Here is a 12,549-nt window from a genome sequence, read left to right as displayed (position 1 = left end):
ATCGAGGTGGACTAATTACACTACCTTCTGAATATTTTTTATGATTTTATGCTATTTATTTTTATATATCTCAAAAGAAAACAGGAACATCCATTAATCAAGCCTTTAAAATCTAACAGAAAATGTTTATTTCCAAACAATATTATATGCATTTTTTACTGCAAAAAAAAGTTTTTTATGTGACCTTTTGTATTATTATGTGTTTAATAAATGATCAAGACCTCCTGCTCTCTAGCTCCCTCATCACCTACCCCCATATCCGCCTCCAGGACTTCTCCCGAGCCTCGCCCATCCTCTGTAATTCACTACCCCAATCTGTCAGAATGTCTCCAAATTTATCCACATTTAGGCGATCCCTGAAAACATTCCTCTTCAGAGAAGCCTATCCTGCCTCCATCTAACAACTGCACTATTTTCTCCATGTGCTTATCCCCCACAACTATTACGCTTTTGTATAACTTGGCCCTCCCTCCTAGATTGTAAGCTCTAACGAGCAGGGCCCTCTGATTCCCCCTGTCTTGAATTGTATTGTACTGTCTGCCCTAATGTTGTAAAGAGCTGCGTAAATGGTCGGCGCTATATAAAATCTGTATAATAATAATAATTATGTAATTTTTTTTATAATTGTTGCCTACAAAGTCCATTTTTCCTGTATTGTGCTTCTATTTAAATATATTTTATTAGTGTCCACCATTATGTTGAACTATTTTACCATCTCACATTGCATATAATAGAGTCTGATGTTTTATCAATGATTGTGAAGTATTACACATCACTGGTTCCCCTCTTTGATGGAGGAGCTAAGGACCTGGCCTTTATCTTCAATGACTTGTGGATGATTCAGGACTGAACTGGGGATTAAAGGCTCCAGCTCATACCCCATTTAGTAAACCTTAGATCTTCTCACCCCAATGGTCTGTTCATCACTGCTTGTATTCCTCCCTGATAAGGATGCTTATCGGAAAGACAAAGATATATGCCTAATGCCTTCTTTCTCAGTTTGTCCCTTTACAAAATTCCACCACATTCATTCATGTACTGTAGTCTTTTATAGCTATTTTTTGTAGAATATGTTTTGTTTTAATCTACAACTTTTCAATATTTCTAATTTTCCAAGAGCAGCAATGTATTTCTTAGTATCTTACTTCACAGGGCTATTGGCGCTACCTCAAATGATTATAATTGGGCTGTTAAAAGATAAATCTTGCGTTCAACTACAAACCTAAATTTAATCTGTGATATTAGTACAACACCTTCCCTATATGCGTATGTATATGTGCTGGTGACACCAATAGTGTACACCAGCAGATATATGCAATAGCCCCTACGGGTGGGTGAAGAAATATGAAGAGAGCCTTAGATCAAGGGTTATAAAAAATAGAACCCAGTGTAGAGTGCTTTGTAAGTAAATGTGATTAGTTCCAGTACCATATAAAGGTATACCCCTTAAAAGTGCTAAATATTGCAAAGTTCCAAAGTTCCAAAAACAGCATTAATTACCCATATTATTAGTACTTATGCGTTTTACCCCTACGGCTCTCAATAAATAATAATACAGTGCAGAAACCTATGTGAACATAACACAACAGCTACCAACTAGTGTAAACTAGACTTATAAGTGCATAAACCGTCAGATCCGTGACTCAATGGTATTCAGTTGCATGTGTAAATTTGAGCTTGAACTATTGAGCTCTGTAAATTGTAATGATACACCAAGAGAGTGGCAAAGACATTATATCCTGCTGGCTCATTTCAGACCCTCCTGGGTCTTGTTTGTAGAGTTATTGGAGGCTTAAAGGTAGTAGGAACTGAAACATTTCTGTAAATACTATTTCTGTAAATAGCATGGTTTGTTAGGCAAAGTAGTTAATACTAGCATGGTAAACACGTGAAAAGAAATAAGAAGCACTACTTGCTAGAAAAAATAAGTAAACTGAAAAAACACATACAACATAACACATTTTTTTAAGATTTTTTAGTTTTTTAATCCCTGAAGGTAATACATGTACATAAAAAATGAATTCCCTTTAAAAAGTAAACATAAGCTGTGCATAATAAAAGTAGTGGCCAGTTTATAAGCTGGATCTGAATTAAACCTAAATAAAATCCACAGACACTGAATATCACCAAGCTATGAATGAAAATGCACATTGAGTTTGCTCAGTTTACTTTAAGTGAATTTCTTACATGTTGTGTGGGAGGGTCTGCTTCTTAACCACTTAAGGACCAAGCCTCTTTTTTATACTTGGTGTTTACAAGTTAAAAAAAATTTTTGTTTTTTTTTTGCTAGAAAATTACTTAGAACCTCCAAACAATATAGATTTGTTTTAGATACCCTAGAGAATAAAATGGAGGTCGATGCAACACTTTATGTCACACCATATTCACCTTCCCATACTCCCGCAGCTGCTGTGCATCCCATGGGAAAAATAGGAGATCAGAGGCATATATACTCTGCTTTTCCCAGGCCACAGACCTCCTGCACCATGGATCTACCTACTCAGGTCTACATCCCCGGCCTCAAGTATTCAAGATGATGTGCCGAACCCACCAGAGCACCACGCACCTGAGGCAAGTACCCTCTTCGATATCTCCCGAACCCAGGCACAGGGATCTCTCATCCACCTTACAGCAGAGGTACTAGATGCAAAGCCGCATTCTCTGCTCCAGAACCTCACTCATAACATTGCACAAGAGGTGAGGAAACTCGCTAAGGAATTGAGAGGGGAAATTGTACAATTAGGAGAGATGGCTTATAAGACATTGTTCTTTTGGTATAGAACCCCTGAAATTTTACATAGATATGATCCCAAGGTTCCTCAGGTGTAGGGATGAGCCGAACACCCCCCGGTTCGGTTCGCACCAGAACTTGCGAACGGCCCCCGCGTTCGTTACGAACGTTAGAACCCCATTGAAGTCTACGGGACTCGAACGTTCGAAATGGAAAGTGCTAATTTTAACGGCTAATATGCAAGATACTGTCCTAAAAAGGGTTTGGGGACCTGGCTCCTGCCCCAGGGGACATGGGTCAATGCAAAAAAAAGTTTTAAAAACGGCCGTTTTGGCGGGAGCACTGATTTTAATGACGATTAAAGTGAAAAAAAAAAGTGAAATATTACTTTAAATATGGTGCCTGGGGGGTGTCTGTAGTATGCCTGTGAAATGCCACGTGTTTCCCGTGTTTAGAACAGTCCCTGCACAAAATGACATTTAACAGAAATAACACCATTTAAAACTGCTTGCGGTTTTAATGTTATATCTGGTTCCTGCAATATGGTTGAAAATCATTCAGAAAAATGGCATGGGTAGCCCTCCCTGCCCATTACCAGCCTATTTGGGTCTTGTACGCATATTAAGGGGAACCCTGTACCCATATTAAAAAAAGGAAATGCGTGTGGCCCCCAGGCCCTATATACTCAGAACAGCAGTATACAGGCGGTGCAAACAAGACAGGGACTGTGTAGGTTTGTTGTGTTAAGTTGAATCTGTTTGTAATTTTCAACTGGTACATTTTTAAAGTGTAGCTCCAGTCAAAAAAACTATTTTTAAGCTTTTTGGAAAACATAGGGAAGGGTTATCACCCCTGTATAATTTGTTTTGCCATCCGTCTTTTTTCATCTCACTTGCTGCTGTCTCCTTCCGTTTGCAAGTAGGAGATGTTTGTAAGTTGGATGTTTGAAAGTAGGGGCCTGCCCTATATTATAGCGGTATGTACTGGGTACAGAGCACGCAGACAGCACGCACTATCTCCTAACACTACTGACTGCAAGCTCTATTATTAACCACTTGACCACTGGGCACTTAAACACCCTTAATAACCAGACCAATTTTCAGCTTTTGGTGCTCTCACATTTTGAATGACAATTACTCAGTCATGCAACACTGGACCTATATGAAATGTTTGTCCTTTTTTTCACACAAATAGAGCTTTCTTTTGGTGGTATTTAATCACCTCTCAGTTTTTTTATTTTTTGTGCTATAAAAGAAAAAAGACCGGAAATTCTGCGAAAAAATGAATTTTTCTTTGTTTCTGTTATAAAATTTTGCAGATTAGTAATTTTTTCTTCATAAATTTTTTTTTACTGGTTACATGTTTTGAGTTGCAGAGGAGGTCTAGGACTAGAATTATTGCTCTCGCTCTAACGTTCTCGGCAATACCTCACATGTGTGGTTTGAACACCGTTTTCATATGTGGGCGGGGCTTACGCATGCGTTCGCTTCTGCATGCGAGCACATGGGGACATGGGCGCTTTAATTTTTATTTTATTTTTTATTGTTCCTTTTACTTTATTTATTTTAGTTTGACATTTTTTTCCCCAAAAATATATTTTTGATCACTTTTATTCCTATTACAAGGAATGTAAACATCCCTTGTAATAGCAATATGGGGTGACAGGTCCTCTTTACAGTGAAATCTGGGGGTCAATATGACCCCACATCTCACCTCTAGGCTGGGAAGCCTGAAATAAAAAATAAAAAAAAGATTCTGGCTTTGATCGTACTGCGAGTTGGTAGAAGCACCGGAGGGCGGTGAGGGGTGGGGGGCGTCTATGGCTGGGTATTTCAGGGTATCACCGAGTATGGCTGGGTATCTCCGAGTATGGCTGGGTATCTCCGAGTATGGCTGGGTATGGCAATTTATGGCAGGGTATTGCAGAGTATTGGCGGGGTACTACAGAGTAATAGCAGGGTACTGCAGAGTATTGGGGAGTACTACAGAGTAATGGCAGGGTACTGCAGAGTAAAGGCAGGGTACTGCAGAGTAATGGGGGGTACTGCAGAGTAATGGCAGGGTACTGCAGAGTATGCACTGGTATTGCAGAGTATTGGCGGGGTATTGGCGGGGTACTACAGAGTAATAGCAGGGTACTGCAGAGTATTGGGGAGTACTACAGAGTAATGGCAGGGTACTGCAGAGTAAAGGCATGGTACTGCAGAGTAATGGCAGGGTACTGCACTGCAGAGTAATGGCGGGGTACTGCAGAGTAATGGCAGGGTACTGCACTGCAGAGTAATGGCGGGGTACTGCAGAGTAATGGCGGGTACTGCAGAGTATTGGGGGATACTGCAGAGTAATGGCAGGGTACTGCAGAGTAATGGGGGTTACTGCAGAGTAATGGGGGGTACTGCAGAGTAAAGGCAGGGTACTGCAGAGTAATGGGGGGTACTGCAGAGTAATGGCAGGGTACTGCAGAGTATGCACTGGTATTGCAGAGTATTGGCAGGGAATTGAGGGGTTAAATTCGGTGAGCAGCGATGTGGGCACTGCAGATGCAGCCCACATCGCTGCTGACACCGATCTCTTTCCCCTCCGCTGTACCGATCGGTACAGAGAGGGGAGGGAGGAACCGGCGTCATAACATGACGCCGGTTTGTTTACAAGTGATCACTCCGTCATTTCCGTTTACCGTGATCCGTGATGCGCCGGGTCCTGTGGACCCGGCGGTCACGGATGCTCTCGAGTGCGCGCCCCAGGGGGCGCGCGAGAGCAGAATTCTTGGAGGCCGTTAATTAACGGCCTCTCAGAGTTAAACAACCGCCCTGAAGCCGTTAATCGGCAATGGGCGGTTGTTAAGTGGTTAAAGATAGATCACTAGCTAGCTATATAGGTGAGGTGAGGTGAATATAGTGTAGTGGTGTATACTGCGGTCAGGGCACAGACAATAACCACTACACAAGAGCAAGATAGAAAATCAGCCAAAAACGATTGGTGTGTAACTGTGTTGAAGGTACACAGAACACCCACTGCTTCAGATTCCAACACACTACACGAGGCCGCCTCAAAGGCGGCCTTATATAGTGTGGGGCGTGCACTACACAGCCTGAGCTATGATTGGCCACAGGCAGGATGCCTGTGGCCAATCATGGCTCTCCTCGCTGCTGGCGCTGCGATTGGCCAAGCATGCGGGGTCACAATGCATGCTTGGCCAATCATGAGCCAGCAATGCACTGCGCCATCGCAGTGCATTGTGGTCCGCGCGCGCCATACGAATTTTGACGCGAACGGACCAAGAGTTCGGATTTCGCCGAACGCCCGAACAGCCAATGTTCGAGTTGAACGTACGTTCGACTCCAACACGAAGCTCATCCCTACTCAGGTGTGTTGGAGGTGCTTGGGTGACATTGGCTCACACTTCCATATATTTTGGGAGTGTCCCACTATCCAACCATCCTCCATTCAAGCCCTTTTACAAGGCCTTTTTGAAATGACTCTGCCCCTGGATCCGATTCATTATCTATTGGGCCTTCCTTTCCCTGGCATCTCCTAGCACACCCAAAAATTAGCTGCCTTCATCCTCCTGGCAGCCAAAAGGGCTATACCCTTGAGATGGTTATCTCCCTTACCACCTACTTTTTCACAAGTCTTGCAGATATTGGAGCAGATCCGTAGAATGGAACACCTTACAGTGGTAGTCCATGACTCACTTCCTAAGTTTTCTAAAATTTGGGATATCATTCTGAACTTAACCCTGGCATCATACCATCACACCCTATATGATCAGCTTCCTACCATGTTACTTTGCCAATCTTGTTTTCTCAGACTTCCTAACTCTTTATACCATCTTTCCAAGGTGCCCCCCCCCCCCCTTTCCTTTAGTTAAGCTTCCTCAGAGTGCCTTGGTTTCTCAGTTTGGTACTCTTGGAACCTTACTGATAGTTGATCTGGAGAGTAACAATTCTTGTTTGTGTGATATTTTAATGCCTGTTTGTTATGCCTGCTCTCTTGGTCTATCCCCCCTCCTCCTTCCCTTCCCCCTCCTGAACTGTTTTGAAGTTCTGTAATGCTTTCATATATGTATTATTGTATGTCCGATTTTATATCCTATGTATATGACTTATTTCAATTTTGCTGATTGTGATTCTCACAATCTGCTTTCTGTTTTTCGAAAAACGTAATAAATATACAATATGAAAAAAAAAAAACAATCTCCATAGGCTACGTTTAAAAATGTATACAGGTTGCCAGTTTTAAGTTACAGAGGAGATATTTTGCTAAAATTATTACTCTTGTTCTAACGATCGCTGCGATACCTCACATGTGAGGTTTGAACACTGTTTACATATGCAGGCTCGACTTACGTATGCGTTAATTTCTGCGCACAAGCATGGAGGGACGGGGCGCTTTTAAAAAAAAATAATTCTTATTTATTTTACTTTTTATTTTTACACTGTCCCTTTAAAAAAAAATTGGATTACGTTTATACCTATTACAAGGGATGTATAGTAAACATCCCTTGTAATAGAAAAAAGCATGACAGGACCTCTTTAATGTGAGATCAAAAAGACCTCAGATCTCACATTTACACTTAAAAGCAATAAAAAAAGTATTTTTTTTCAATAAAAAACATTTCCCTTTAAGGCTGCTGGGCGGAAGTGACGTTCGACGTCGCTCCCATCACCAATGGCATAGAGTCTAGTGGGGGCCATCCTTACCTCACTCGAATTCCTGCCCATCAGGGAAAAGCATTGGATTGTCTCCGCCCGCCGTTGAAGAAAATACCTGGGTTATGGCAGCTATCTCCTGAAGAGCACGCGCTATATGTTTTGAAATTTAATAGTACACCTAAACTGCAGTTTGGTTTGGGTATAATTGTTCCAAATTTTGACCTCAGCATCAGTCTGACTGGACTATAGGGTGTTCAGCCTGGCCATAGGGGGCACTATCTCTTCTGGCAGGCATAGAAACACAGCCTGATTGGGTGCTTTAAGGTTACTTTCTCTCTGAGCCAGCCCAGTAGGAGTAACACTCTTGCTGTGCTTTCTGGGAGAGAGTGCTTAAGATGCGGCTGTCACGTGGTTCGGATTTCCGGTCTAGAAGTATGTTCTGACTCCATGGTCCTGGTCCTCCTGACCAGCCCCCAGGAAGGCTATGGCCAGGGGTGTGGATCCACCCGAATTTATGTCTTGGGCTGGCTAGCCCAAGGCAAGGAAACTAAGGAAAGGATTCCGAGGTGGTCCGGTGCCGTCTCCAGTTGTGGAGAGGCCCAGCAACTTTGTAGCTATCCAGGGGAGGACTCTTCAGAAAAAGGCCAAGAGCCTGGTAGGGCTGAAGTACCTAAGTGAATCCAGTTTCGCGGGTATCGCCAACCGGCTGAAAGATACTGGTACCACACGAGCGTTCTACAAGTCCTAGTTTCCTACATGTTCTACAACAACGTCTGTGTCAGAGACTTATTCCTACATGTTCTACAACAACGTCTGTGGCAGAGACTTGTCCCTGACTTAGGCACCTTGTTGGCTGCTAGGCCTTGTGAGAGAGGGACTATCCAACTTGAGTAAACATCCAGCTGTGAGTGGCTATTCTCTGGATTTAGTCGAAATAAGCAAGTTCTTTATTATTGACTTTGACATTCAGAGTACCTAAACTTTCTTCCTAACCCTCTGATCCTATACTAAGAGACTGTTCATTAACTACTTTTTTGCAAATAAAAATCCCTTTAAGCGGATCTGTCGTCATTCTCTAAAGTTTCTGGGCCATCTACCACGGGAAACCCCTGGATGCAAATTAAGGTGAAGAAGGTAACGGCAAGCCCAATCAAACCAGCAGCTCCTTCGGGGGTTAGTGCTACAACAGTATTTAACGTCAAAGTAGCAACGTAAATCCACTGTGGGCGAACTGGTTGTAAAGGCAGAAGGTTTTTTTTTACCTTAATGCATTCCATACATTAAAGGAGACGTACTGTATCCATATGTCTCCTATGGATCACAGGAGTGCACTTCATTCTGCACTCCTGTGACCCATTTTCAGCTGACAGAAGGCTAAATTCTGCTGTTATCACTTAGCCGATCCAGGCTCTGGACCGCTCCCACCCCTTCTACAGCCTGGATTTTCAGTGAGCGCTGGAGGGGCAGAGCAGAGAGCTGCTGACCAACTCAGACTGAAGGGGAGAACTGAGCAATGAGCGATGTTTGATTGCTCAGTTCTCAGTGCAGAGCCAGAAGGGGGCATATGCAGAAGCGACAGATGCTGCCACAACCTAGGTAAGTATACTTGGTTATTTTTTTATAAACTTGAACTTCTCATTTAAAGGAAAAATACCTTCTGTGCTCAGCTCCCAGCTTCCCCCCAGCCCCCCCCCCCCCCCCAGATCCCCCCTCTTATACTTACCTGAGCCTGATCTTGATTCAAGAGATCAAGAACAGCAGCTCTCTCTGCTATCTCCCTATTGATAGCAGGCGGAGCCATTGGCTCCTGTAGATGTCAGTCAAATTTTGTGACAAGGCAGCGGGGGCAGGGCCAGGCCACACTGTTTGTGTGAATAAACATAGACAGCTTGGTTCAGATCGAGCCCACAGGTGTGCCACTATAAGAAAAGGCTTCCTATGGTGGCACACCAAGAAGAGGATGATCCAGGAGCATATGCACGGGACCCAAGAAGAAGAGCATTGGAGCTCTTCTGTGCAACACCATTGCACAGAGCAAGTAAGCAAAGCATTTGTTATTAAAGGTTTGTTTAACTGCTTTTGTCTTTATGTGATAAATTACCAACTAGATTTAAGGTTCCAAGGTAGGTCTGAATCTGATTTGTGGTTATGAGAAGCTTTTTATGCTATGTCATTAGAGATCTTATCACTGATGACAACTCAGCAGTGAAAAGTTATACAGCCAAACTATCTACAGTATAGAATGACTGTTCTGCTCTTTCTATACTGATCTGTTTTCCTGTGTCACACCCTTGCCAGCTGGATGAACAAGGCATCACTCTCATGCTGGCGACTTACATTTTGCAACATTTATATTAGCAAGGGTGTAAAGGGATATAAGTCTCCTTTATGGCATAGTCTAGCCTAGGGGTTGCTGAGGGGCCTTCATGACCATTGCTTATTAGGATATATAAAAGGCCTATGGGGGTGGGAGTGGATAATGGTTGGAAAAGAAGGAGATATAACTGATGTACCACCCTGTTGCTTTGTGGTGAAACCCTTTCCCCATTTGATACCACGTTTTTAATTCTCATGTTGACACTAGCAATGAGGCGCTTTGTAGAAGCAAGATCAGTGTAAAGTGTTGTGCTCTGCACCGTTAAAGCATTATGTTATATACTTTTCTGTAATAAGAAGTTACTGAGAATGTGCGTGTTGCGCAAGTTGCAAAGTAAACTTTTGCTGAAATCAAGTATGCTACACTGATCTTCTAAAAATATATCAGTGTAGCCCTACATAAAGAAGAAGTCAATGGGCTCTGTGGGGAACAGGTAGTTGGCCTGTAGAATGGAGCCACTGTTTGGAGTTAAAGTGGTTGTAAACCTCAGTCATGGAATCTGAACTTTCGAGCCAAGGTGTTCCCCTCATACCAATCCTCCTATATCTAAAGTTTCTGCAACTTGCCCTTGCAGGATTTGAAGGCTTAGCCCTTGTACACACGGTCGGACATTCTGACAACCAAATCCGTTGGATTTTGTCCAACGGATTTTGTCCGAAACTGTTGCATACACACGGTCGGACAAAGTTGTTGGAAAATCCGATTGTACATGACGTTATTTCATTACGACGGGACTACATTCAGGATAGTAGCCAATAGCTTTGGTCTAGGAATTTGATCTGAGCATGCGTGGCACTTTGTCCGTCGGAGTAGGCTACACATGATCGGAGTATGTCCGATCGGAGCATTTTGTCGGAAAATTTTACCGGCAAATTGGAAAAGTTGGTCCATCGGATATTCCGACGGAAACAGTCGATGGAGACCACACACAGTCGGAATATCCGACAAAATGGTCCGATAGGACACATTCCGTCGGAATCTCCGACCGTGTGTACAAGGGCTTAGATAAACCTGCTAAAAGGGGAGTTGAAAGGGTACAATGCCTTACTCATCCAACCAGGGAGGTAATAAAACAAGAAAGCAGGTATTTTCTCCACAGTTTTTAGCAACCCTGTTGTGAGTACTGGTAGCACTTGGCCCTTAGCATAGCTCCCAACTGTCCATGATTTTGAACAAATTCCCTCTGTCCCTCTTTCCTCCTCATTTGTCCCTCATTCTGGTCTGATCTATATAGTTGTATTATATAAAATACACTACTTATCTTTCAAAAATGTGTTTCCCAGTTCTAAAAAGTGCTAAAAGTTCTAAATATCTGAATCTGTAAATTTCAAAAGTCCCTATAAAGGAATAGTAGTGGTAAAAAAACACTTGTGAGTGTAACACACAAGTGGTATTATTCTTTTTTAAGGTAGTGTGGCAGGTGGTGTGTCCCATGCCTGCATACTTTTGATAATAGGTATCCCTCATTCCCATCTCAAAAAGTTGGGTGGTATGCTTTAGTACTGACACTTTGATACACCCAGCTGTCCGTATGTGGCAGACAACAAAGAGTGACACATATCAAATCACTAGGAAGTATACATAAAACCTATATAGAACACATAAATAAGTTTCCATCTGTAAGTGTTATGTATATATTCCTGAAGCCCCATACACACTATCAGTTTTTCTTCTCAGTTTTTCCTTCATGTTTACCAAAACCATGAGGTGCAAGGGCCTGCCTGATTGCATACGAATTGAAACTCCTAAGGTTTGACCTCATATTATATGGTTTGGTAAATTTAAGGAAAAACTCAGCAGAAAAACTGATAGAATGTATGGGGCATTACAGATGTTGGAGCAGATATCTGCAGATGTAGCATCAACCAACTTCCAGGCTTTCAAGATGAGGCAGAGTAACTGATCTTATCTGTACTTCATTGGAATTGATGACACAATAATTCTAATTGATGCTGCTTTCATGTTATATGATGTAGACTTGTATAAACATAGCAAGCTTTCAAGCTTATGGTCTATAATTTATGGAGAAGAGAGCTGCTTAGTATTGTGACTATGTACAACAGCCGTTACTTATATCTGCGGTGTCACACACATATAACGTCATACTTCCTTCAACAAATTAATATCTTGTTTAAAGTACAAGTCAGACTTTTAATTTTAAACACATCAATTGTAATCACAGCATAAAATAGCTTCTTAATGAGCATATGGGATTGGTATGAGATACTATAAATATTTAATTACAATCAGTTTTATTTTAAAGCTAAAAATATCAAAGGCCCGTTAGCGTCTTTTTTATTTCTGTGGAACTAATCTAAGATCAAATGTCGTTCCACTACATTAATTCCATAACCACAATCATGTGCTTCCTATCATGGGAATCTTCTGTCCCATAAAGTCATACAATTTCAAAAATGACTGCAACTCCATATTTGGTACTATAAAGTAGATCTTCCAGCAACTAATAGCCATTTTAGCAACATTGAGCTATTAGGAGGGGTTGATTTACCAAACCAGGAGAGTGGAAAATCTGGTGGAGCTCCACATAGAAACCAATCAACTTCCAGGTTTTTTTTTTGTTTTTGTTTTTTGTCAAAGCTTTATTAACCAAGCTGGAGTTAGAAGCTAATTGGTTAGCATACAGAGCTGCACCAGATTTTGCACTCCCTAGTTTTAGTAAGTCAAACCCACACTGTTTAATTTACATTATCCCTTCAGTTCCTGTATGTGGATTATGGCACTGTAATTATTTTAATTAAAAAAAAAATGTATTTCCTAATTGATAT

This window comes from Lithobates pipiens, unplaced genomic scaffold, assembly GCF_037356315.1.
Source record: "Lithobates pipiens isolate NorthernLeopardFrog02 unplaced genomic scaffold, aLitPip1_a1.2 Scaffold_22, whole genome shotgun sequence".
NCBI classification, from domain to species: Eukaryota; Metazoa; Chordata; class Amphibia; order Anura; family Ranidae; genus Lithobates; species Lithobates pipiens.
This window is presented reverse-complemented; position numbering follows the sequence as displayed.